The sequence below is a fragment of the Sus scrofa genome, chromosome 5 (assembly GCF_000003025.6).
Source record: "Sus scrofa isolate TJ Tabasco breed Duroc chromosome 5, Sscrofa11.1, whole genome shotgun sequence".
NCBI lineage: Eukaryota > Metazoa > Chordata > Mammalia > Artiodactyla > Suidae > Sus > Sus scrofa.
In genome coordinates this window covers 18,434,666-18,458,758 of record NC_010447.5, presented here as the reverse complement: position 1 = coordinate 18,458,758, position 24,093 = coordinate 18,434,666, and the positions used below count along the sequence as shown (strand labels likewise).

At 59.3% G+C, this 24,093-nt stretch overlaps 1 long non-coding RNA gene across 6 annotated transcripts; it reads left to right on the top strand.

The window, feature by feature from the left end:
• RARG lies at positions 134-22,492 on the top strand. Of its 6 annotated transcripts, XR_002343955.1 has the most exons (10): positions 134-392; positions 4,079-4,200; positions 4,509-4,840; positions 16,492-16,640; positions 16,885-17,026; positions 17,699-17,859; positions 18,060-18,236; positions 18,836-19,040; positions 19,681-19,839; positions 21,194-22,492. It is a non-coding gene; the product is annotated as a retinoic acid receptor gamma (long non-coding RNA). The 6 variants fall into 6 exon arrangements; XR_002343956.1 differs by lacking the exon at positions 4,079-4,200; XR_002343959.1 differs by lacking the exons at positions 4,079-4,200; positions 4,509-4,840 and having other exon boundaries at positions 138-392.

The window sequence follows — 24,093 nt, the reverse complement described above, 5'->3', positions numbered from 1 at the left end:
CCCGCCCCCCAGCCCCAGGGCACCGAGGAGGGAGCCGGGCAGGGGCAGGCGGCAGGGGAGGGAGGAGCGAGGGCGGGAGGGGGAGGAGGGAGCCGGGCTGGGAGGGAGGTGGGGGGGTGGGGAGGGAGAAAAAGAAAGAAAATATTTTCCGTGTCCCCGCCTGCAGAGTCAGTGTGCGGTTTGGGAGAAAATGTGTCGGATATTTTGGGGCGGTCACGTGGGCGGGCGGGCTCCGAGAGGCCCCGGGACCGTCCCAGCCTAGAGTCCGTGCCCCCGCCCCAGAGCCCCCCATCACCGGGAGCCCCTGCCACTGCGACGCTCCATCCTCGCGACCGCCCGACGCCGGGACCTCGGGGCTCGGCGGCCTCCCTTCCCCCTCCCTCCCCCTCCAGGTGAGTCAGGCGGGGAAGCAGGCTCGGCGCCACGGACGGACGCCCGGGTCCCCCGGCGAGCTTGGGCCGGGGGCGGGGGCGCCGGGGAGCCACGCCGGCTCCGTCCCTCCCCGGGCTGGTCCGGCTGTCCGCACGGGTGGAGGGGGGCTGACTTGGGGGTCAGCCCTGACGTGGGAAGGGAATGGGGACGATTTTAGACAGGCTGGGCTGGGCTGGGCTTTATCCACCCTTTCGTCGCGAGGAGTAGTGAGCGAGCTTTACGGGGGGGGCGGGGGGAGTCTTGGGCCAGGGGGTTCCTATCCTACTCTTGTGCCTGGAGTGGGAGGGGAGACAGGGTCCGCTCCTGTGGGGAAAGTCCACCGACGGCCTGCCCTCTGGCTTCCCCTGGGGAATCTAAGGAGAGGACTTTTGGTCCGCGCTGGTCCAAGTTCCTCCTTCCCTAGCGGAATGGCTCAGCCTGGACATCAGAAGGGCGAAGGAAAGGTCCAGAGGCAAGTGATCCTGGCCCACTGGGTCCAGAAGCTTGGAGAGACAAGTGGATAAGATAGGGGTCAGTGAAGTTCCCCTCTCTCATATCCCCAATTTTGGGTGTGAGTCTTGGCAGTATTCTCTGAGAGGAGCCCAAATTGAACAAAGGAAGGGCAGGGATTCAGGGGCAGGGACCCCAGAGTCCCCGTTCTGGGGCCCTACTGACGCTGCTGCCTCACGGTCTCCGGCACTTAGAGCCCAGGTCCCTCAACTTGACCCAGCGGGTAGGAGAGAATCTCTGCAGGTGGCCAGAGGGTAAGAGTGTGCAAAGGTGGGGGCAGGGCAGGGGCGCCTGAGGAGGGGTCTGGAGGGCAAGAAGCTGAGATGGCTGTGCCCCTTTGGGGCCCATGTTCAGAGCAGCTGCCATCCCAGTCTTCACGTTTGAGGCTCCTGCCCTGACCGTCCCTCCTCAGATGTCGATCGGGGTTGAGGACCGCAGGCAGTGTCCCTTATCCTTGAGGCCAGAAAAGAGAGGACAGGGGGCAGGAGGCGGCATGTGCGGGGTGCCTGGGGCTTGGGTATCCCAAACAGAGAAACACATACTCACACCCACACACATGCACACACACGCTGTGGCTTAGAGCCTAGTAAGCAGCACAGGGCACACCCCCCCACCCCGGCACACCCCCACCCCTGGCTCAGAAAGCCACCTAACTGGCACCTCCAGTTCCCCCCTCTGCCCCACCCTCCCCGTGCCCTCCGATGCCCACACACATTCCACTGGCATTGCCTGCCTGCCTCCTGGGCACTGCCCCTCCCTGGGACCAGTGAGGTAGAGGGAGGGGCACCTGGGGATGGGAGGTGGAGACTCCAGGGTCTGGACTCCCCCAAGGGTGGCACCAGGCCAGGGAGACCTGGCCCACCGCTGCCTCCTGGGGAGCAGGCTGGGGGCCCAGGCTAGAGCAGAGGATGCCTGGGTTCTCCGCCCAGGCTGGGGATGGGGTCATGGAAAAAGGTGGTCGTGTTTATACAGAGGGGAGGGGGGCAGCGGGTGGAGAGCAGCCGACAAGAGCAGCTTTGTTCCCGACTCTGGAGCGGGGCAGGGCGGCAGAGACGTCCCCCCCTATCCGGCAGCCCCCTTCATCCATGCCCTCCCCTCAACTCCACCTCAGCTCTAAGAGCAGCAGAGGGCCCCTTTCCCCTGGTCAGCCCCCTTCTGTCTGAGGTGGCATCTTGGTAGGAGAAATGTGTTCTGTTCCTCAGGTCCCCCAAAGTACCAAGGCCTCTGGGTCCCTAGTTTAGGCTTTCCTTTTACTCTCCGTGGGTACCACCATCTTCAGTTCTTTGGTCCCTTCCTCTACCCTGGACTTAAGACCTTCCTCTTCCCTTTCCAGCCAAGGCAGAGAAACCTGGGCTCAGAACGGAGATGAATCTCGGTCCCCTTTTCACTGTGTTCACTCAACTTTCTCGGGCTCCTTTTTTGAGGCAGACTAGGAAGGAGGAAGGCCAGGGAGAGTTGGGCTGTCCTTAGCTCACTCACAGCTTCATTCCTGGGCAAGGACCAGGAGCCTGAGCATCCCTCTCTGGGACCCCTGAAGTCCTCCTGCCCCTCCCTCAGGTCTCTGTTCCCCGCTTGCAGATGAGACGCAAAGACAGTGAGTGCTGGAGCACGGAGCTGGGTTCCCAGTCTAAGCCGGTCTGGGGAAGATGGGGGGACCTTTCGTAGCTTCTCACCCTTGGCATTCGAGGGGTTAATCCACCTGGAATGTGGCCCAGCCTGTTGAGCTATGGCCCAGGGGCCTCAGGGGCCCGGACTCCTGGCTCTACCTGGGCTTAACTGGGGATGAGGACTCCAGGGGATCGGGGAAGGAAAAGGACAGGGACCCTGGGGGCTTGGAGCTCAGACTTTTAGGGCTTGGGGAGCCACTGGGCTGAAGAGTCAGGGTGCCTGGGATCTGGCTGGTGTCCATTGAGGGGCAGGGGCTGCTTTAAGCGCTGGGGCTGAGTGAAGGGTGGTGGATCGGGGTCTGAGTTCCTGTAACCTCCACGACAATTTACCCTCGGGAGCTTGAAGGCCAAGGCAGATGAGAGATAGAAAAGAAAGGAAGAAAAAAAGCAGAGGTACAAAGACTGAGAGATAATGATCTTAGCAGCAAAGACTGATGGAAAGAGATACAGAAACACCCATCACTTACCTCTGGGCCTGCCCACCTGGAAGACTGTGTTTCCCTTTCTCTCGGTCCTTCTCTGACCTTCTTCATCTAGTCCATTAAGGTTCGGGCTGGGCTGACTCTCCTTCCCCAGTCCCTAACTCCCTAGACAGGCGAGTGGTTTGGGGGCTCCTGGGAAAGCCAACATTTCCCTTGTCAGAGCAACAGAACAGGAACCACCTGCCTGGCCCTAGGATCCCCACCTGCTCTTTCACTCCTTCCCCTTCCCCTCCGCCTCCCCTGGGCTCAGCTTAAAAGTCTCTGGGAGCAGGCTATATTTGAGGGAGTGGGGGATGCAGAGAGGGCATCCTAGAAGTAGAGGGCTCAGGGAAGAGAAAGAAGAGATGGAGAAGCAGGAGTTCCGGTCGGGGCGCAGCGGAAATGAATCCGACTGGGAACCATGACGTTGCGGGTTTGATCCCTGGCCTCGCTCAGTGGGTTAAGGATCTGGTGTTGCCGTGAGCTGTGGCGTAGGTCGCAGACACGGCTTGGATCCCGTGTTGCTGTGGTTCTGGCGTAGGCCAGCAGCTAAAGCTCCAACTGGACCCCTAGCCTGGGAACCTCCATATGTTGCAGGTGCGGCTCTCAAAAGACAAAAAGACAAAAAAAAAAAAAAAAAGAATTGGGAGGGGAAACCGGGAGAGGGAGTATTCAGGAAGATGGAAAGTGAAGGAAATGCAAATTAAAAGAGAGGTATGAAGGTATGAAGGAAGAGAAGATACAGAGAAATACCAGGGGATGCTTACAAAGCGTGTGGTATGTGCCACACATATCATTCTTCACCTACGGTAAAATGTTTAATTCTCGTAACAACTTATGGAGTGGGCCCTCTTATGATTTCCAGTGACAAAGGAGGGAACTGAGGCCCAGAGGGAGTAACACCAGTCCAAGATCCCACAGCTGGCAAGTGGTGGGCTCAATTCAGGTAGTCTGACTGCAGAGTCCGGGTTCCAAAGAGGCTGAGGGCCCAAATGTTACATACAACAGAGATATGTTTGCTTTCTCCAGGGTGGCAGAAAGTTTGCATCTTGGCTCCACCATTGACAGCCATGTGACCTTAAACCCGTCACTTCACCTCAGTTTCCTCATCCGTGGAATGGGAATCATAATTTCTACCTCAGAGGATTGAGGTGAGGGTTAAAATCGAGTGTCCAGCCCAGTGGCGGTGCTTAATGGTCACTTCTCAGCTTAGGAGTCCTCTCTGCCAGCACTCTGAGGGTCATCATTCACCTTGGAAACTCAGTTTACCCTTCTGGGAGAGCGTCTCTGAGCTTGCCTGAGCACCTGCCCTCCCCAGCATGGGGCAGAGGCCCCTGAGCCAGGCAGTCCAAACCCTAAGAGCCAAGAGGGAAAAGACTCCAGCTAGGAGAGGGCCATGTGGCTTCGAACCTCAGAGTGACCATTCTCTCATTCCTCCTTTTCCTCTCTTTCTCCTTAGGACTCTTGGAGACCCAGTGAGCAGGCCAGGCAGGGCGGGCACGGAGCCTCCCAGGCCAGGGAAGTGGGCATGGGCGGGGGCTGTGGCTGAAGAAGTCCCCCGCCCACCACAGACCCCAGGGGATTCAGCCTCCCACACTGCAGCTGCCATGGCCACCAATAAGGAGCGACTCTTTGCGCCCGGTGCCCTGGGGCCTGGCTCTGGCTACCCAGGGGCTGGCTTCCCCTTCGCCTTCCCAGGGGCCCTCAGGGGGTCGCCCCCTTTCGAGATGCTGAGCCCTAGCTTCCGGGGCCTGGGCCAGCCTGACCTCCCCAAGGAGATGGCCTCTCTGTGTGAGTCTCAGGGATCTCGGGGGACAAGGGCAGGTGGAAACAGGAGGGCATTTGGTGGGTGGATGAGAGTGCAAATTGGCACCTGAGTTTGGAAGGCAGGTAGGGCTGGGGGTCTGATCCAATGGAGTAGGTGACCAGGGTGGCCAGGAGGGGGTTTGGATGTGGAGCAAATGGAAGTGTTTGCAAATGAAATTTCTCCTGTGCAAATAGGATGGAAAAGTAGCATGCCTAAAATCTGGGGCTCTGAAATTGCCTCCCAAGTGAGTCAGCTAGCAGGGGAGCACCTTTGTATGGATGGCCCAGGGTGGGGCTGCTGAAGTCTGAGGCTACTGACTGCCTGCATGCAGTGGGGGGGGGTGTGCGGAGCCAGGCTGGGAAGTAGAGGAGTCTGGGAGCCCAAACCTCTGACAGATCAAGAGGTGAAACTGGTGTTCCTGTCGAGGCTCAGTGGTTAACAAATCTGACTAGAAACCATGAGGTTTCGGGTTCGATCCCTGGCCTTGCTCAGTGGGTTAAGGATCCAGCATTGCCGTGAGCTGTGGTGTAGGTCGCAGACATGGCTTGGATCCTGCGTTGCTGTGGCTCTGGCGTAGGCCGGCGGCTACAGCTCCGATTAGATAGATCCCTAGCCTGGGAACCTCCAAATGCTGCAGGTGCGGCCCTAGAAAAGACAGAAAAAAAAAAAAAAAAGAGGTGAAACTGTTGTGAATTAGGGGAAGCTGCAAAAAGGAGAAGGGGATCTAGTGCCAGGTGACCAAAGATGTGTGGGGACAGGAAACTTTCCTCTTGGTCTGGGGAGGGTGGAAACAGCACAAAGAAGGTAACTCTTGTACCAGAGGTAATCGGGGGAGGTGGAGGGGCTGTTCCAGAAGCATCCTCGCCTCCAGCCACATGGGTTTGGACTCCTCCTCTCTCTCGAGGTCTGGCAAGGTGCCCACACACTCTGCAGATCCCTACTTGTCCCTCAGGCCTGCCCTCCTTGGGTGAAGCCTTTGAGTGCTGACAGCAGGCAAGCCTTAGGCCTCTTCTCTTCCCTTCGGATCCCCTCTCTTCCCACCTGGTAGTTCTCTTCCTTGCTGGGCCCTGCATTACAGGCATTGGTGCCCATGAGCGAGGGCTGGGATGCTGGCCTCTGGGGTGAAGGGCCAGCAGGGGAGCTGGTACAGAGAAGGCCTCACCTGGAAAGAAGAGAGATAAAAACACAGAAGGAGTTCCTGCTGTGGGGCAATGCAGTCGGTGGCATCTTGGGAGCGCTGGGATGAAGGTTCCATCCCAGCCAGGCAGAGTAGGTTAAGGACCTGGCATTGAGGCAACTGCAGCTTAGGTTGCAGCTGTGGGTTGGATCTGATCCCTGGCCCGGGAACTCCATACGCTGCATGGGGCAGCCAAAAAAAAAAAAAAAAAAAAGAAAGAAAAAAAAAGAAAAAAGAAAAAGAAAAGAAAGAGAGAAGGAGAAGAAAATACCAAAAGATAAAGAAACATCCTTTTCTGGAGTTCCCGTCATGGCGTAGCAGAAACGAGTCAGACTAGGAACCAGGAGGCTGTGGGTTCGATCCCTAGCCTCGCTCAGTGGGTTAAGGATCCAGTGTTGCATGAGCTGTGGTGTAGGCTGAAGACACAGCTCGGATCTGGCATCGCTGTGGCTGTGGTGTAGGCCGCTGGCTATAGCTCTGATTCAACCCCTAGCCTGGGACCCTCCATATGCCTTGGGTGCGGCCCTAAAAAGCAAAAAGAAAAAAAAGAAACATTCTTTATAGGTCCACAAGCTGAGGGTGGGTCAGAGAGGAAGAGAGGCAGAGAGAAGGGTCCTGTCTTCAGAAGCTGGCAATTGGAGGGGTGCGTGTGTGTGTGGTGTGTGTGTGTGTGTGTGTGTGTGTGTGTGAAGGGGTGACTAGTGGGGCTGGCAGCTCTGCTGGAAAGAGTGTGCTCATCTGGAGAAGGCAAGTGTGTGTGTGTGTGTGTGTGTGTGATTGCCATATGCATTTGTGTGTGCACAGCGCGTCCCTGAGACTCTGCTCATATACAGAATTCCAGGGTGTGCAACAAAAGGTGTGAGGACTGAGGCGGTCTTTAATAGGGCTGCTGACGGTGTGTCTGGTATTTAGTGAGGCCTGCCAGGGGCCTGTCTGTAGTCCAACAGGAGTTATTTGGGTGACACGCAGGTGAACGTGAGAGCACAAAGCTCCCCCCGCCCCGCCCCGGAAACCTCAGCTGGGCTTCCCCTCCCTCATTTATACCCATGAATCTACCCTGGGGTCTGGGAGGTGGGCAGGAACCACCCTCCCCACGCGAATGTACTTCTTACAGAAAACCTTACAACTCAGTCTCTTGGGACTCGATTTTCCCAAGTTCTGGGCTAGGCAGCTAAGGGAATGGGGATTTGAGGAGAGAGAATGGTAGCAGGGAGAATGCTGAGAGCCAGTAGCCGGTCCCCAGGAAAGTTCTCCATGTGCCCCTGTGCCCTGGACACATTGAGATCAAGGTCAGGGTTCAAAGGGAGGTCAAGGTAGGGGAAGGGTTCAGACTAGACTCCATCTCCAAAGGCTGTCCTGAAGGAGGGGGGCTGAAGAAAAACTCCAAGGAAGGAGCCAGAACCAGGGCAGGGAACTGGGGAGGGTGTGGCTGGCAGCTGGGGACAGGCCTGGGCAGAGAGGTGGCGGTGGGGCCAGGGGGAGGGGAAGGCCTGGGTCCAGAAAGCTTGCCTGGGAGTGGGGCAGGCAGCACCTAGTGGTGAATGAGAGGGAGACAGGGGGGAGAGGAAGGGATGCTGAGTCTGGGAGAATACGCTCTCTTAGCTCTCCGCGCAGCGCAGCGTATGGAGTTCCCGGGCCAGGGAGCAGATCCAGGAGAGAGGCTGGAGGGGGACGTGTAGTCTCTCATTTCTCTGACCCACTGTCCCTGTTTTGGCTGGGCCATCTAATGGAGGAGGACTGGAGGCCTAAGTCTGATGCCAAAGCCACCATCACCTGGATCTCTCTTCAGCCTCTCGTGCCTGATCTGGGGGCGGGGGGATGGTCTCCCTGGGGCTGGCTCCCGGATCCTACTGTTGGGTCCCTAGCACCTTGGAGCTCTCCCTGAAAAGGGGCACCTCTTGGGGTTGCTGCGGGGCCTGAGTGGGTAAGGAGGCATCTCACAACTTTGTGGTGGAGGAGGGGAGCGGGAAGGGGAGCACGTGCCGCCCAGGCAAGCACAGGCCTGTGTGCTGCACGCGTGGGAAAGCAAAGGGGTGTGTGTGTGTGTGCATGTACACGCAATGTAGGTTCAGGTGTGCTTGCTTACACACGTGCATAGAACCCTGGTGTCTGCCTCCCCGTGTATCTCCGTGTTTATGAACACTGGTGTGTGGTGTGTTTGCTTTATCAAGACTGCAGGGAACAGAGTGTGATGGGTGGGAAGGGAAGTCTTGCCGTCCCCCTCCCCCCGCCCCCCTTTGAGGAGACAGCCATGGTCCCCAGGACCTAGCCCCGCTTGTCCTCTGAACTTGGTGGCAGTGTCTCTGGGCCAAGGAGCCCAGCCTCCACCTTACTAAGTCCCATGGAGAAACTGAGGGCAGGCTGGCACAGGAAGAAAAAGAGTTCTATTTAGACTGAGAAAGAGAGACTCTAAGACCTAAATGAGATGAGAGGCAACTGCACCGGCTGAGAGGCACAGACTCGGAGAGGACCCAGACTCTGGGAGAGGCAAGGGGAAGGAGCGGGCGGTCCCGGTGGTGAGCAGGCGGCAGCGAGGCCTCCTCCAGGAAAAAACCCCAGCCGACTGCCTCCTTCCCCTCCCCTCCCGGGTCTCTCCTGCTCCGGCTTGGGCTCCAGCTCCAGGCTGACACAAACGGGGCTTTGATTGCAACAGGAAACCTCTCCGGCGGGGGGAGCTGGGCAAGCCGCCGCTGCTGGGGCCCAGGCTGCACCCCCCTCTCCTGGCCCCCTACCCGGTCCCAGCCCCCATCCTGCCCAGCGCTCCTCACCCGCCCGCCCCGCATTGGGCCCGGTCCCTCATTCACACCTCCCTGTTCCTGGGCTCCAAGGCCGCCCCTTCTCCAAGACCCCTCCCATTGCCCGTCAGGTGGGACTCCCAAGTTAGGACTTACCCTTGGGGTGGGGCCTTCTTTGCTTTGCAATGGCCCTCTTCAGGTTTTTGAGGGAAGGTTTGGGAAGAAAAGGAGAATTGAGCATGAGGAATTCAGAGCCGGTTGTCCTCAAACCCCTTCCAGAAGGTGGCAGGAGGGGAGGAAAGGAGAGATGCAGAAGCAGTCAGCTGTCCCTCCCCCCACGGGCCCTGGTTGGCCAAATTCATCCTTGCCAGGGTGGTAGAGGCTCTGAGGGGTGACCAAGCAGGACTCAGCTGGAATGTCCCCCTTGTTAAGGGGGGAGGGGTACACTTTTCCTTGCCTTGGGGCCATGTCTTTGTGGGGCTCTAGCTGGGAGGGGTGCGCCTGTGGTGGTGGGGATCATAGGGAAAGGGGTGAGTCAGGCAGCAGCCCCCCCTCGTACTCCCACCAGGCTGGTGGTGAACATCTGGTTCCCATGAAATGCTAGAAGGCTAATGGGTCTAATTGCTGCAATAAGGGCTGGGGGGGACTTTGGGGAAAAGAGGGGGCACTAGATTCCCCGAATCCCCTTACCTTCTCTCCAAGGCTATACTAAGACTTTCAGAATGGGGGGTTGGGTTTGGGGGTTAGGGTGGGTCTGACACCCCAGTGCCTGGTCCCTTCTAAGGACCCCTCTCCCTATAATGCCTGGGAAGCATACACAGATGGGGCAATGAGAAGTGGGGTGCACCTGGTGAAGAGAAAGGGGAGCTACTGAGGACTCCTGACTTTCTGGAGTCCCCCCCCCACTCCTCCTGTGCCCCACTCCCAACCCCCCTCCCTGTGGCCTGGCCACTTCTGGTTCTAATTACCCACCAGGCAGGCCTGACTTAATTGGGACCTTTCAGATTTCAGAGGGGGAAGGGGGGGGGCGGACTGACAGCCTGGAGTTGACTAATCAGGGCTCTTTCCCCTTGTTTTTGGGGTGCTACCCATTTTGCACTTAATTGACTTTTTTGCCACTCGCCAGATTCTGATTCCGAAATCTATAACCGCTTTTTTCTTTTTTTGTGGGAGAATGGCTGGATTCAGAAGTGGGGTATTCGGGGTTGGGGGCAAGAGCAGGGACCTCAGGCTGGACTGGAAAGCGCAGTGCATTCCCTCCTCATCCCTGCTTGGAGCCCCCAAGTCGGCCCTGCCACCCCGCGCCGCCGCATCCGCCAGCCAAGCCCTCCTTCCCAGCCCTGCCCCCCTTAGTCCCCGGCAGCCACCCCGGCCCCTCCTCCGCGCCTGCCTTCCCTTCCCTCGCCTACTCTGGCACCCCTTCCTGCTCTTTATTCTTCCAAACTGGCGCCCCACTCCTGCGGCACCCCAGTGCGCCCCCCACCCCGTACAACAGATTCTTAGAAAAGCGCGCCCCGCCCTGGCCCAGCCACCGCCGCCGGGCGGGGGAAGGGGCCGGGCGGGGCGCCGCTCCCGCTCCCCCGGCGCTCCCCGTGTGAGCGGCGCTGACAGAGCCGGCTGGGCCGGCCCGCCGGGCGGCCGGCGGGCGGGGCGCGGGGGAGGGGGCGGTTTCCGGGAGTCGCCGCCGCTGGCGCTGTCCCGGGGCCAGGGTCCCCGACTCGGCCCGGCCCGGCCGGGCGAGGGCAAACTCTTGACGTGGCCAACCCCCCGCCCCCCTCAACCCCTTCTCGGCCGGGCGAGGGCGCTCAGTGCCCGGAAGGGGCCCGCGAGGGAGCGGGGCGGCCCTCGGAGATCCGAAGGGCACTAAGTGTGGCACTGAAGGGGAGAAGGGGCAGTTTGCCACTGGCGGGGGTATTTAATGGCTCTGAGAACAGCTACCGACCAGACTCGCAGTTATGGCCGAGAGGGGCATTTGGCACTTGGGGGCGATTGGCACAGTAGCGACTCCTGGGGGGAGGGGAGTTGGCACTCAGAAGGGGAGTGTCGTTGGAGGCGCAGCTGGCACGGCAGGAACAGTTTGGGGTGGGAGTCTTCTGCTCTGAAAGTGAAGGCAGGTTCGAGGAAGGGGCACTACGAGAGGCAGTGGAGGCGCTCCGGGAGTGTCAGCCGCGGGATGGGGCTTGGGAGACCCGGAGGGAGGCGGCCCAGGCCGCGGCGGAGGGAGGACCGCTCGGGCTAGGAGGGGTAGACTCCGGCTGCGCTGGAGGGGCGGGGGGACTCCGCGGCGGCGCTGGCGACGGCCTGGGCGGGGTGGGGCGGGGCCGGGTCAGGAGGAGGTGAGCGCGCCCGGCCACCCGCCCCGAGGGGGGTTCCCGGAGAGTTCACGGCGGGAGCGCGCTCCGGCCCTCCGACCGGGGGTGGGGAGGACGGGAAGGAAGGAGCAGGCCGCGCGCGCCGAGCCGCAGGAATGTACTGTTCGGCCCTGCAGCGCGCGCGCAGAGAGAGAGAGGGAGGAGCCAGGCCTGGGAATGAGGGGGTGGAGGTAGTGCAGGTCCTCGAGCTCTGGAGAACTGCGGCGCGCAGGGAACCTCCATGTTCCCTCCTCCCCGGTCCGTCACGACCCCCCTGCTTGTATTGACTTGTGCGAAAAAGGGAGTGTTGGGAGGAGGGGAAACTCGAAAGGAAATGCTTGTGCTCCATTCCTCCACTCCTTCCCCCAACCCCGACCCGGGCACGCGCCTAAATGCAAACGCCTGCAAGCCTCCGGGCTGTGGGGAGAGAATCCTTACAAACATCCTCCCGAGCCAGGTGTGCTTGCACAGACGTGGGTGCACCTCTGCTTTTATGCGCGTGCAGACATGCACGTGCACTAGTGCATATTTGCAAATGCATGGTGCCTGCCAAGATAAATGCATGTACGGATGTGTGTCTAAGCAAGCAAGCGCGCCGCGGCGCGAGTGTGTGTGTGTGTGTGTATGTGTGTGTGTGAGAGAGAGTTCCACTCCCAGCTCTGCTCATCTTGGTGCCCGGCCCCCTTCGCTCTCCAAGCCCCACCCCCCACCCCTCCGGGCTTCGCTTTTACAAAAGGTCTCCCAGTGCTGGCCGCCGAGGCGCCCAGAGTGAGCCGGACCGCGGCTGGAGCGGCAGCCCCGGCTCTGCGCCCCGCCCAGTCCCTTTCCCCTGCTGGGGATCCCTCTCTTCCCCGCCCACCCCTTAGCCCCCATGCAGCCCGGCGCCCTATGCTAGCCCTCCCCCTCCCCCCCTCCAGGAGCGGGGCGCCGCCGGGGGAGGAGGGGGAATCGGCTGCGGGTCCTCGGTGTTCCTAGCACCCAGCTTCCCTCCAAGCCGGGTCGCGATGTACGACTGCATGGAAACGTTTGCCCCGGGTCCGCGACGGCTGTATGGGGCGGCCGGGCCCGGGGCCGGCTTGCTGCGCAGAGCCACCGGCAGCTCCTGTTTCGCCGGACTCGAGTCTTTTGCCTGGCCGCAACCCGCCAGTCTGCAGTGTAGGTACCCAAGCCCGAGGGAGGGGTGTGGGGCGCAGGGCAGGCAGTGGGTCGCTCTTTCCGTGTGTAAAAAAGGTGGTCCTGGGGTGCAAGCGGAGATTCCGACCCTTTCCATGTGAGGGCCGGGTGTGCAGGAAAGAGAGGTACTGGCCCTTTAAACGTGGGGGCCTCAGCGACTCCTTTGGGTGTGTGCATAGTGTTTGGACTGTGTGTGTGGTTTTTATGGTGGGTGTTTAGCTAGGACCTGTGGATGATGCCCCTCCAGAGTTCCCAGGGATAGGGAGAGGCCGAGGTGCGTTGGTAGTTTGTGCCGGCAGGTCCGTGGACCCGGAGGGTTGGGGCACCCAGGACTGTGGGTGGCGTTTGTAAAGTCCATGTGGGAAGTTGGGAGTGTAAAAAAATACGATTTGCACAGCGTGTGCACCCCTGGAGTGTGCCAGCGCCGAGCCTAGAGGGTGCGGGTGTGGGTGTAGGGGTCCCTCCACGCAGTGTCGCCCTCTGCCAGCGTTGGCAGGTCCGCATGGCCCGGTGTGGGGATGTTTGTGGCGTGAGGCCGGGAGGGCGTGTGCCCTGCGTGGCTGCGGAGGCGGTTTTGGAAAGTGCTGTGTTCGAGCGTGCATCCTGTGTGTGCTGCATGCCGGGTGGAAGGGGTTGTGCACACAAGCGGGACCAGGCTGAGTTCTGGCGCCCCCCCCCCCTGTGGAAAAAAGAAATATTGGGAAATGTGTATAGGGTTGTGTGCACTTTTTCCTATGGCTCCAGCCCACTACTTCAGTAGGAAGCAAAAAGTTTCAAGCAAAGGCTGTGTAGGGTGGGGGGGGGTGGCGTGGAGGTGGCAGCGGCCCAGGGAGCACGACTCTTGGGTCCCCAAATATCCATCTTCCCCTCTCTGTGAAATGGGAGATGCCAGGCCTGGGGCCCTGGAACCCCTTTCCAGAGCGGTAATAAAAAGCCGGGGACTGAGAGGCAGTAAAAATGAAGTCCAGATGAGAGGCGGCTTTGAAGCCCGGGCCGAAGTGCCTGGCGGGCGTGGGGGGTGGGGAGGGGCCGGGAGGGGAGCCTGGAACACCCCCAGAATCTCCCTGGGGCTGGGAGCGCGCTCAGAGCCCGGGGACGCGGGGCTGGGGGGCACACTGGGAAGGGGCGGGCGGCGGGCGCCCGGGGAGTGCGCGCGCGGGGTCACCGAGCCCCCGCCAACGCGCCTCGCTCCTTGGCACTCGGCAGCGCTGTTTACGAGATCGGCTTTTTTTTTTTTTTTTTTTTTGTCTTTTGGTTCCAGGGCAGAGCTGCTCAGATTTAACAACTGGGAGAGACTGGAAGAGGGAGGTGGCAAACAGGAGAGCTCACTGTGGGGTAGGGTGGGGCAAGTATGAACAGTGTAGCATTTAAAGGGCCGAGAAACATGAACGATTGCCTTGCACCAAATCCTCGTGAATTCGTCACCTTCCTTTCAGGGCCCAATAGGATGGGGACTTGGGGTATGTTGGGAGGGGTGCTGGGATGGAGATAATCTCCCAGGAAGGGTTTTTTGTGGGTCCCGAGGTGGGGACCTCCTCTGTTTCAGGCGGCTTGGGGAAGCCCCTGGGACTTGAATGGCAGTATATTTTTGCATTTCAGTTTGGACCAACAATTGTGGCCTCCAGGGTCTGGGTGGGCTTCAGGCCTGCTCCACACACTTTTAGAAAGTAGTTTAGACCTGTGTGTCCCAACCAGGGAAGAAAAAGGTCCTTTGAGGGGAAGGCCACTGGGTGTGTTTGTATTTGGCGGCTTTGGTGTCCTGGTGCTGCGTTGGCAGGCGGTGGGTGTTTGTCTGGTGGCAGAGCTGCTCACTTGCAGCTGTGAAGGGAGTGCTGCGTGTTGTGTGTCGGGTTTATGACTTGTGCATCCACCTCCGTGTGGCTGGAGCGAGTATGCCTCTGTGCCCGTTTGGGTGTTCTGTGCCAGGGTCCCCTTGGGGTATAGGAGCCCAGTGGTAACGTGCCTGCTTTTGTGCCCTGCATGTTGACAACATGTGAGAGTGTCTCCAAGGAGGTGTGTGTCAGATTGTGAGTCCAGGCTTCGCAGCCCTGGGCCTCGCAGCTGGGAGTGTTTACAGCCGGTTATAAAGAGTTTGTTTGAAGCTCCGCTCAGCCTGGCCAGGAATTTCCTCAATTTCAGCAATTTGGGCTTTAAAAGGAGAAAAACCCAGAGCCCACCCCCCTCCTCCCCAGCAGGGGCCCCTGCTTAGCCCAGGAGCGGCATCCCCCGTGGTGGGCTCTCTGCCCAGGGCTGAGAAGGGAATCTGAGTGGAGTTGACCCGATTAGCCTTCCTGCGCCCTTGGCCCCCAGACTGACCCAGACTGGGCTGCACTTTAGGGTTCGGGGGTGGGAGTGTGCCAGAGGGGTGCTGAGAAGGGGTGACAGTACCATGTAGATGAGAAAAGCTGCCCCTGGGGGGCCTCTCTCCCTGCCACTGCCGCTGCCCCCAGTCTCCTAATTGGCTGGCACTGGCCCATGCCAGTCTGACCGCACCCAGGTCCTTTCGCAAGAGAGGAAGTGAGGCAGCGCTCTGCGGGCAGGGAGGGCGTCAGCGCCAAGTGAGCACCACCCCACGCAATGGCCTGTGGGCAGCTCAGTGCCCTCGGCACCATCCTGAAAAGATTCCAGCACCCCACCCCCCACCCCCCAGCTCTCAGCACCAGGCCCCCTGGGACCTCCCACCCGGTCCTGAATAGACTCTGGGCACCCTTCTTACGTTCCCTCCTCTCTCTCCCTTTTCATGGGGGAATCTCACTCCAGCTGGATTCTTATGCTAATCGAGTGTCTGGTGTGTTGGGGGGCGGGGAGGGCTTCCCTCCTGTGGGGAGGGTGGAGCTAGCCCGGAACCCCAGCATCCCGGGCATTCCTTCTGTCCTGCTGGAGGCCGGGGTGGACTTCTGACCAGGTGGGCTGCAGCGGGCTAGAAGGAGGAAGGTGTTCCTGAGGTGGGTACAAGCCAGGGACACTCCTGAGGGCGGGTCTTAGGGTTTTCTTGCCTTAACTTGGCCCCTCCAGGTTTGGGCAACTGGTCCTACAGGTTGAATAATGTATAGATTTTTTTTTTTCTAGCCTCTGGTGATCAACTCACACCCCAAAATGGTTTACTCAGCAGCCTCCCAAACAGAGGGTGCCCTCCCCCCCGCCCACCGACACTGCATGACATGGGCTGAGATCTCTTTAGAGGCGTGATCGGGTATTTGCCCGGGGGGGGGGGGCTTTTAGGAGTGTGGACGCCCTCAGAGAGTGTCCAGAGGGAGCTCCCCTCCCCCATCAGCCCTGTTTACCCACTGTCACCTGACTGCTCTGGTTTGCTACTCCCCCACCAGCTTCTGGACCTGAGACTCTGAGCACATAGCTGCCTCCCCTTCCTACCTTCTCTAACTTCAGGCTAAGCCACTTAGATCTAGTCCGAAGACCCAAGGACCTTGGCTCCACTGCCTGGCGGGGTGGCCCTAGCTGGTCACGTCCCTCTCTTGGCCTCAGCGTCTTCAGGTGTAGAAGGAGCCTGTTGCAGATGCCTTAACCTACTTTCCCAATACCTGGGTCCCATGGGCTCCCCTGTCTCGGTGGTTTCTGGGGAAAAGGACATGGGCAGTTATTTGGTGGGGTGGTCGGAAGGGGAAGAGCTCAAGGCTGGTCCACCCCGTAGTGCTTGGGGGACAGGACTGCTCAGGTCCCCCCACTGAGTCTCCCAGCAGGGCCTTTAGCCAGGTGCCCGCCACAGGTGGCCTGGAACTGCCTCCTCCCCCAGATCTATGGCCTCATGAGGGAGAGAATGGAGACTACGTGACAAGGACCCGATGTGATGGAGTGAGGAGAGAGTTCAGAGCCATGGGCCATAACGACCCCCCACTCTGCCCCACACACCCACTTTGTAACTGGGGAAACTGAGGCCCAGAGAATTTAACTTCCGGAATGTCCTGGACCTGGAATTTGGGGACTTGAGCGTGGCATGGAGGGCGTTATTGTAGGGGGAGATGGCCAGACTGTATAAAGTCTCATACTGGTCGTGTGGGGTTTTCTGGAGGTGTTTACCGTGGGGCTGTGGATCCCTGTGTTGGCGATGGTGTTGTCACCGCTGAGCCAGAGGAAGAAGTGGGAATAGGAGCCGGGTGTATATCTGATAAGGATGCCTAGAGAGGCCCCCCCCCCAGAGGGGGTCCTTCTCTCCTGACCCTCACGTCGCTGCTTCCCCCCAGCGGTGGAGACGCAGAGCACTAGCTCAGAGGAGATGGTGCCCAGCTCGCCCTCGCCCCCTCCACCTCCCCGGGTCTACAAGCCGTGCTTCGTGTGCAATGACAAGTCCTCTGGCTACCACTACGGGGTCAGCTCTTGTGAAGGCTGCAAGGTGTGTATGTGGTGGGGGCGGGCACACTGGGCATCCAGAGTTAGCTGGGCGAGATCAGAGATTCATTGTGCATGTGTGTGTGTGTGTCCCTCTGGGGTGGGAGGCGGCTGGCTGCTTTGCACAGAGGTGGTTAAGAGATTAGGGCAGGCCTGGGGCAACCTGCGAAGCCCAGGAGAGGCTGGCACTCCCAGCATCCTGCTTCACTGATCCTCCGCCACCCCCCCACCCCCGCCCCCAACTCCAGGGCTTCTTCCGCCGCAGCATCCAGAAGAACATGGTGTATACATGTCACCGCGACAAAAACTGTATCATCAACAAGGTGACCCGGAATCGTTGCCAGTACTGCCGGCTACAGAAGTGCTTTGAAGTTGGCATGTCCAAGGAAGGTAGGCTCTTCGGCCTGCCTGGGCAGAGCGCTCCTGTCCTAGCCTGTGGTTGCCACCCTCTTCCCACTGCCACCCCCACTTCCCTGACCTCCCAGATCCAGCCTGCCCTGGAGTGCTGCCTCCACCACAGGGCCAGTCCTATTTGATTAGCTCCATTCACCCAGGAGACCCCACCCCTTCCCCTTCTCCCTTCTCAGAGCTTAACCCTTCCTCTGAATGAGGGAATGGGGGTGAGCACTGCACATTCCCTGTTTCATGGGGAAGTTGGGGGGGCTTGCCAGTCCCCTCCCCTGCTCCCAGGACTAAGCCCGAAGTGGATCTGGGGTGCCCCCCCTCCCCTGCGCCATTGTGCTGCCAAGGCTATAAGTGGATATCCTGCTGCCTGCATATCCTGCCCCCCCCCCTCCCCAGCTCCTGCAGGGTGACAGGAAGGGCAGGATGGAGCCGAATGGCCTGGGGAGGGAGCAGGGGCTGCAGGCCCTGGGTGGGGCTGGGGAGAGCCAGCTGGGGAATGGGAGCTAGGTTGGGAGACAGTGTAACGGAGGCCCTGCCTAGGGTCCCAGGGGCGGAACCTTCCTGAGAAGGACTGAGCACATTCGATCAGGGTGAGAGGGGATATCTGGAGGGAGGTTCTTAGGGTCCTGACCCTCTCCTGGCGCCTCTGCCTCCAAGCTGTGCGGAATGATCGGAACAAGAAGAAGAAAGAGGTGAAGGAAGAAGGGTCGCTTGACAGCTATGAACTGAGCCCCCAGTTAGAAGAGCTCATCACCAAGGTCAGCAAAGCCCATCAAGAGACGTTCCCCTCGCTCTGCCAGCTGGGCAAATACACCACGGTGAGGAGTGGGCAGGGCCCCCCTGCGGGAAGGGGACCGTTGACTTCAGAGAATAGGTGGGGGGGGATTGGTGTTGGAGCCACGGTCTGGTGCTGATGACAAGGAGGGCATCCGAATGCAGGAGGGAGAGCCTGGGCTATTGGCAGGAAGAGAGCCCCCCAGGGTGGGCCTTAGCTCATGTTCTAATGTCCTTCCTGCAGAACTCCAGTGCAGACCACCGCGTGCAGCTGGATCTGGGGCTGTGGGACAAGTTCAGTGAGCTGGCCACCAAGTGCATCATTAAGATCGTGGAGTTTGCCAAGCGGCTGCCCGGCTTTACAGGGCTCAGCATTGCTGACCAGATCACTCTGCTCAAGGCTGCCTGCCTGGACATCCTGGTAAGTTAAACCCTGTGGCCCGTCTTCTGCCACAGCCTGACCCTCATGTAAGACCAAGGAGTTGATCCACACAAAGATTTCATTACCTCGCATTCCGCCTGCAGTCTGGGACTCCCCAGATTTCCTCAAACTCCCAAACTGAAGCTCTCTCTCTTTTTTCTTTTTTGGCCACCCCGCGGCATATGAAGTTCCTTGGCCAGGGATCAGATTGGAGCCGCAGTTGTGACCTACCCCGCAGCTGCAGCAATGCCGGATCCCTGACTCACTATCCCAGGCTGGGGATTGAACCTGCATCCTGGTGCTGCTGCATCCTGGCACTGCAGAGCACTGCTGATTACGTTATGCCACAGTGGGAACTCCACGGCCCTTAAAAGCTGATCTTAAGACTCCTGGAAGCCCTGCCTCCTTCTGACTTCTCTTTCCTCTCCCAGCTTCAGAACCTCCACCTCGCTGCCTCCCTCCTCCTCCCTGCTCAGGCAGCCCTTCTTGGGACCTAACCTCCTCACCTTGCGCCTGTACCTCATTCCCTCTTTTCCTCACCCCCATAAGCACGCCTCCCCAGAGAGAGCACTAAGCCTCCACCCCCCACCCACCTCCAGATGCTGCGGATCTGCACAAGGTACACCCCGGAGCAGGACACCATGACCTTCTCTGATGGGCTGACCCTGAACCGGACCCAGATGCACAATGCTGGCTTCGGGCCCCTCACAGACCTCGTCTTTGCCTTTGCTGGGCAGCTCCTGCCACTGGAGATGGATGACACAGAGACAGGGCTGCTCAGCGCCATCTGCCTCATCTGCGGAGGTGCGCGGGCGCCCCCTGGCGTTTACTTGGGCTCCTTTCCTATCATACCCCACACCTTAGCTCCCACCAGGCGGGAGACCTTGGTCCCATCCACAGACTTCTCAGCTCCTGTACAGACTCCCTGGTGGCTTGGAACAAAGAACAAAAAGAAGGGTAGAGCCAGGGGAAGCTGAGGAGACCCCAGATACTAGTGCTGACATAGAGGTCCGGGCAGGAGTGATTTACCAGAGAAAACCTCCTGCCGAAGAGGGGGCGGGACAGGGCTTGGAGCAGTGGAAATGGCCTGGGTTAAAGTTTGGGCCCTGAAAGCTCCCGCTGGTACAAGATGGTCAGTGGTGTCTTGGGAGCGCTGGGACGCAGGTTCGATCCCCGGCCTGGCACAGTGGGTTAAGTAAGGATCTGGCATTGCCCTATCTTTGGCTTAGGTCGCAACTGCAGCTCAGATCTGATCCCTGGCCTGGAAACTCTCTATGTCACGGGGCGGCCAAAAGTGGAACGTAAACAAACAAACAAGCAAACAAACAAAAACCCCAAAAGTTTGGGGCCCAGAGGGCCATAGGGCAGGGCCTCTTGGGATCAGCCATTTGTCACTGTCTTCCCCATCTCTTCCCCGCTCTCTCCCCTGTGCTCATCCCCACAGACCGCATGGACCTGGAGGAACCCGAGAAAGTGGACAAGCTGCAGGAGCCATTGCTGGAAGCCCTGAGGCTCTATGCCCGGCGGCGGCGGCCCAGCCAGCCCTACATGTTCCCGAGGATGCTCATGAAGATTACCGACCTCCGGGGCATCAGCACCAAGGGTTAGTTGGGAGCGAGCCTCCCCTCTCTCTTCCCAGAGCTGCCGGTCTCCCAGTTCAGACAGAGACGAGTACAGAGGAGCTGAGACCCAGGCCGCCTACGCAGGCCTCCCAGCTCTGCCACACGCTAGTGGGGATGCTTTGGGCAAACGCCTTTCCTTTTTTTCCTTATTTTCCTGTTTGTAAACTGAGCTAGACTGAAATCTACCTTCTAAGTGTTGTGAAGGAAAAGTGAGTCAACCTCCAATGGACTTAGAACTGCACTGAATTACAAATTCAGTTCCTCCGTTGCGGTAGCCACGCTGCCAGTGCTCAGCAGCCACATGCGCGGCCAGTGCCTACTGCACAGGATGGAAGAGATATTTCCATCATCCCAGAAAGTTCTATTGGACTGTGCTGGGTTTTTTTTTGTTATTGTTGTTGTTGTTGTCTTTTTTTTTGCTATTTCTTGGGCTGCTCCCGAGACATATGGAGGTTCCCAGGCTAGGGGTCGAATAGGAGCTGCAGCTGCCAGCCTACACCACAGCCACAGCAACGCCAGATCCGAGCTGCATCTGTGACCTGCGCCACAGCTTGTGGCAACGCCAGATCCTTAACCCACTGAGCGAGGCCAGGGATCGAACCTGTGTCCTCATGGATATTAGCCAGGTTCTTAACCCACTGAGCCACAGTGGGAACTCCCGGACAGTCTGGTTTAGAAGGATGCCTGGCAGATAGTGTTTGCATGTTAGTTCTAATTATAGACATTATTGGAGTTCCCGTCGTGGCGCAGTGGTTAACGAATCCAACTAGGAACCATGAGGTTGTGGGTTCGATCCCTGGCCTTGCTCAGTGGGTTAAGGATCCGCCATTGCTATGAGCTGTGGTGTAGGTTGCAGATGCAGCTCGGATCCTGCGTTGCTGTGGCTCTGGCCTAGGCTGGTGGCTACAGCTCCAATTCGACCCCTAGCCTGGGAACCTCCACATGCTGTGAGAGCGGCCCAAGAAATGGCAAAAAGACAAAAAAAAAAAAAAAAAAATTATAGTCGTTATTAAAAACAGCCCTAGGAACAACTGACAAGCTATAGTCATTAAGGGAGGGTGTCTTGGAGGTTGAGGCTGGCAGTTGGACACCTTGTGATCTTTGAGGAGACAGCCTGAAAGGGTGAGATGCATGGGCAGCAGGCTTGGCAGAGAAGACAGGCAGAGGAGTGGACCACCCCAGGATCCCTAGACCAGGGAGAGGGTGACAGACAGGTGGCGGGCCTGGGCTGGGAGCCCCCAGAGCGGCGTCAGAGGGTGGTTGAGCAAGGCTAGGGAGGTGCCCTTAGGGGCCGTGCTTCAGCCCCCTCCAAATCTCATTACCCCTCTATTGCAGGAGCGGAAAGGGCCATTACCCTGAAGATGGAGATTCCAGGCCCAATGCCTCCCCTGATCCGAGAAATGCTGGAGAACCCCGAAATGTTTGAGGACGACTCCTCGCAGCCTGGCCCCCACCCCAAGTCCTCCAGTGAGGACGAGGTTGCCAGGGGCCCGGGCAAAGGGGGCCGCAGCCCCCACCCCGACCAGGGCCCCTGACTTCCCCTGCCGCGGGGTTTGGGGCTCCAGGCAGCAGACTGACCATCTCCCAGACGCGGCCGGTGCCTGGGGGAGGACCTGCTCTGCCCTCTCCCCGCCCCTTCCAATGAGCTCCTTGTTTTTGCCAAAGTTTCCAGGGGTGCCTCTGTGTTCATCCCCTTCCTGCTCTGACCGGCTCCCTCTGCAGACTTGGGGGCCTGCCCTGGTCCCTCCAGGAGAGCGGTCAGGGGGCGAGCCTGGGTTTGGACTCTCAAATCGCAACACTGCCCCACAGACCCCAGGGTCCCAGGCTCCCCAGGGCAGGAGGGCGACCCTGCCATTCCACAGCCCCTCCCTCTGCCAGGTGCTTAGGCCTCTGGGAGCAAACAGGAACACTAGACACCAAAAGGGAGCGGGGGCTGGGGGGGGGCTGAGCCCACCCTCTTGCCCTTGGTGCCTAATGCTGCATAAGGCACCTGCCAGGTGCATGCTGCCCGCTATGCCCCATCCTCGTGCCAGTCAGGGTGGGGCGGGCCGGGCCCTGCGTGTCTGTGGGGGCGGGGGGTAGGGGTGCAGAGGGTGAAGGGACCGATGCAGGTCCGTTCTGCACCTCTTTGCTTGGGCCCGGCCTTTACCGTTACAAGCCCCTACCCCAGTCCTGTCATGTGCCTTGGGCTCCCCCTGCCCCCCATCTCAGCCATGGGGCAGGGACCCTCCTACACTACAGAGGGGCCAGGGGAATCCCTCTCCCCCTAGTGCCTTCCCCCTTGACCCCAGAGCAGCTTGGTCCAGGGAGAGGGGGGTGGGCACTGCTTAGCTGATCCCGCCCTGACCCAGAGGAAGCCTCTATTTATTTATTAGCTTTTGTTTACACCCTGGAATTGACCCCTTCCTCCGGGGGTCTTGGGAGGGGGAGCCCAGGGCCCCTGTGACCCCTCCCTTCTCCCTCCAGTCCCCAGTTTGTATTTAGCTGCCAAATAAGAGTCCCACTGGCTCCCCTTTTTTCTCTGGGGGGTCAGGGTGCTGTCCCCTCCCCTCTGTTTACATCTCCCCCCTTCACCGCGCTGTATCGCATATTGCTGAGTTTTCTATTTTTGCAAAATAAAGTGATGGAAACTCACGGGCTGTGGCTCCCTCTAGGAAGAAGCAGGGGAAATGGCCCGCCGACCCGGAGAGGGACTGGCGAGGAGGGTGGATTCTGCAGCTTTCTTAGGGGAACTAAGGAAACAGAATGCAACCTATCAGGTGGGGGAAAGGGAGCCTCTGGTTGTGCATAAGTGCAGTGGGTATCTGCTCTTCTCTGGGGGCGGCGGGGAGGCTGGGGATGCCATTGAAATTTCATTTGATTTCCATGAGGTGTCCCCCTGACCCCCCCGGGCCCCAGAAGAAAAGAACCCCAGCATGCATCTGAGTTACAGTGTTTCTGTTTTATGCCAATAGCTCAGGCTGTGAGCCACTCACTCTGTGACCCCACTTTCACCTTCTGAAAAGGCCCCACCCTTCTCCCCATGACACCCCCCCTGTTACCTTTGGTCCTAATAGCTCTCCTTGCCCTGCATGCCTTAACCTCTGCAACACCCCAGTGTCAGCCCCACTGCCTTTGGCCTCTGCCCCTGTGCCCCTGGACTTGCCCCCTGTGACTCCCATCAGCATCTATCCCACCCCGCCCACCTTCCTCCCTGGGACAGTGGCCTACCTGCCCTCGGCTGTCTTCACCGGCTGTCTTCACCGGTGACCTGTGCCTGTGGGGGAGGGAGGTGGAGGATGTGGGAGAAGGGGAGGAGTGGGAAAAGCAGAAGAAGAAAGTGAAAGAAGCTCTAGAGGAAACCACAGGGCCTATGGGGAAGGAGGGGTCATTGCCATGGCAACCTTGCTTGTGGGGGAAGGGCAGAGGTCTCAGAGCCAGAGGCCTGGCTGAAGCCCACCCAGAGAAAGGACCCCCTTCTCTCCAGGGGCTCCTCCAGCAGCTACCCTCCTACACCCCATATGATGGGCCCTGAACACCTGCTGGGGGACAGGGCGCCGTGGCCTCTTAGCAGGGAAGACAGACCTGTGGACACAGCCATCACATCCAGTTCCTTTCCAAAACTCCCTGTGGTCAAGTGTGGGCCTCAACCCCTTGGCCCTGTGGGCCTTCTCCCTGACCCACTCCAGCTGCCAGACCGGTGCTCAGCTTCAGCCAGTTTGCCGCCTCCACCCCTGTCTTGGGGTCCACTACCGTTCTGGCTCCTTGGCTCCCCAATCGCGTTCTCTGAGCCTGGCCCTGGGCCTGTCTCTCCAACTTTCCAGTTGTCTGGACCTTGATTCCCTCAAAGCCTCCCGCCCCCATTACTTCTCGTCCACCGACTGACTTATTGAACCCTTCGTAAGTGCCACGTTCTCCTCTAAGCAATCAGTACAAATTCCCTCATTTACTTCTCACAACCATCCTATGAGTGCCACTTGACCGATGAGAAAAGAGCCACAGGCACAGTAAGCAACTGACTAGGTCCCCACTACCCATGAGTAACAGAGCCAGGATTGGAACTTGGGGCCTTTGGCCCCAGAGCCCACAGAGCTGAGCACCCGTTGCAAGACAGTGGTTTTCAGAATGAACAATAGTCGCTAACCTCCCGCCACAGGACTTCTTGCCTCCAAATTTTTTCTTCCTTATCACGGTCCTATATGAGGAAGTGGAGATACTATCAATTTGGGAGGCAGGCAGACCTCGATTTAAATCCA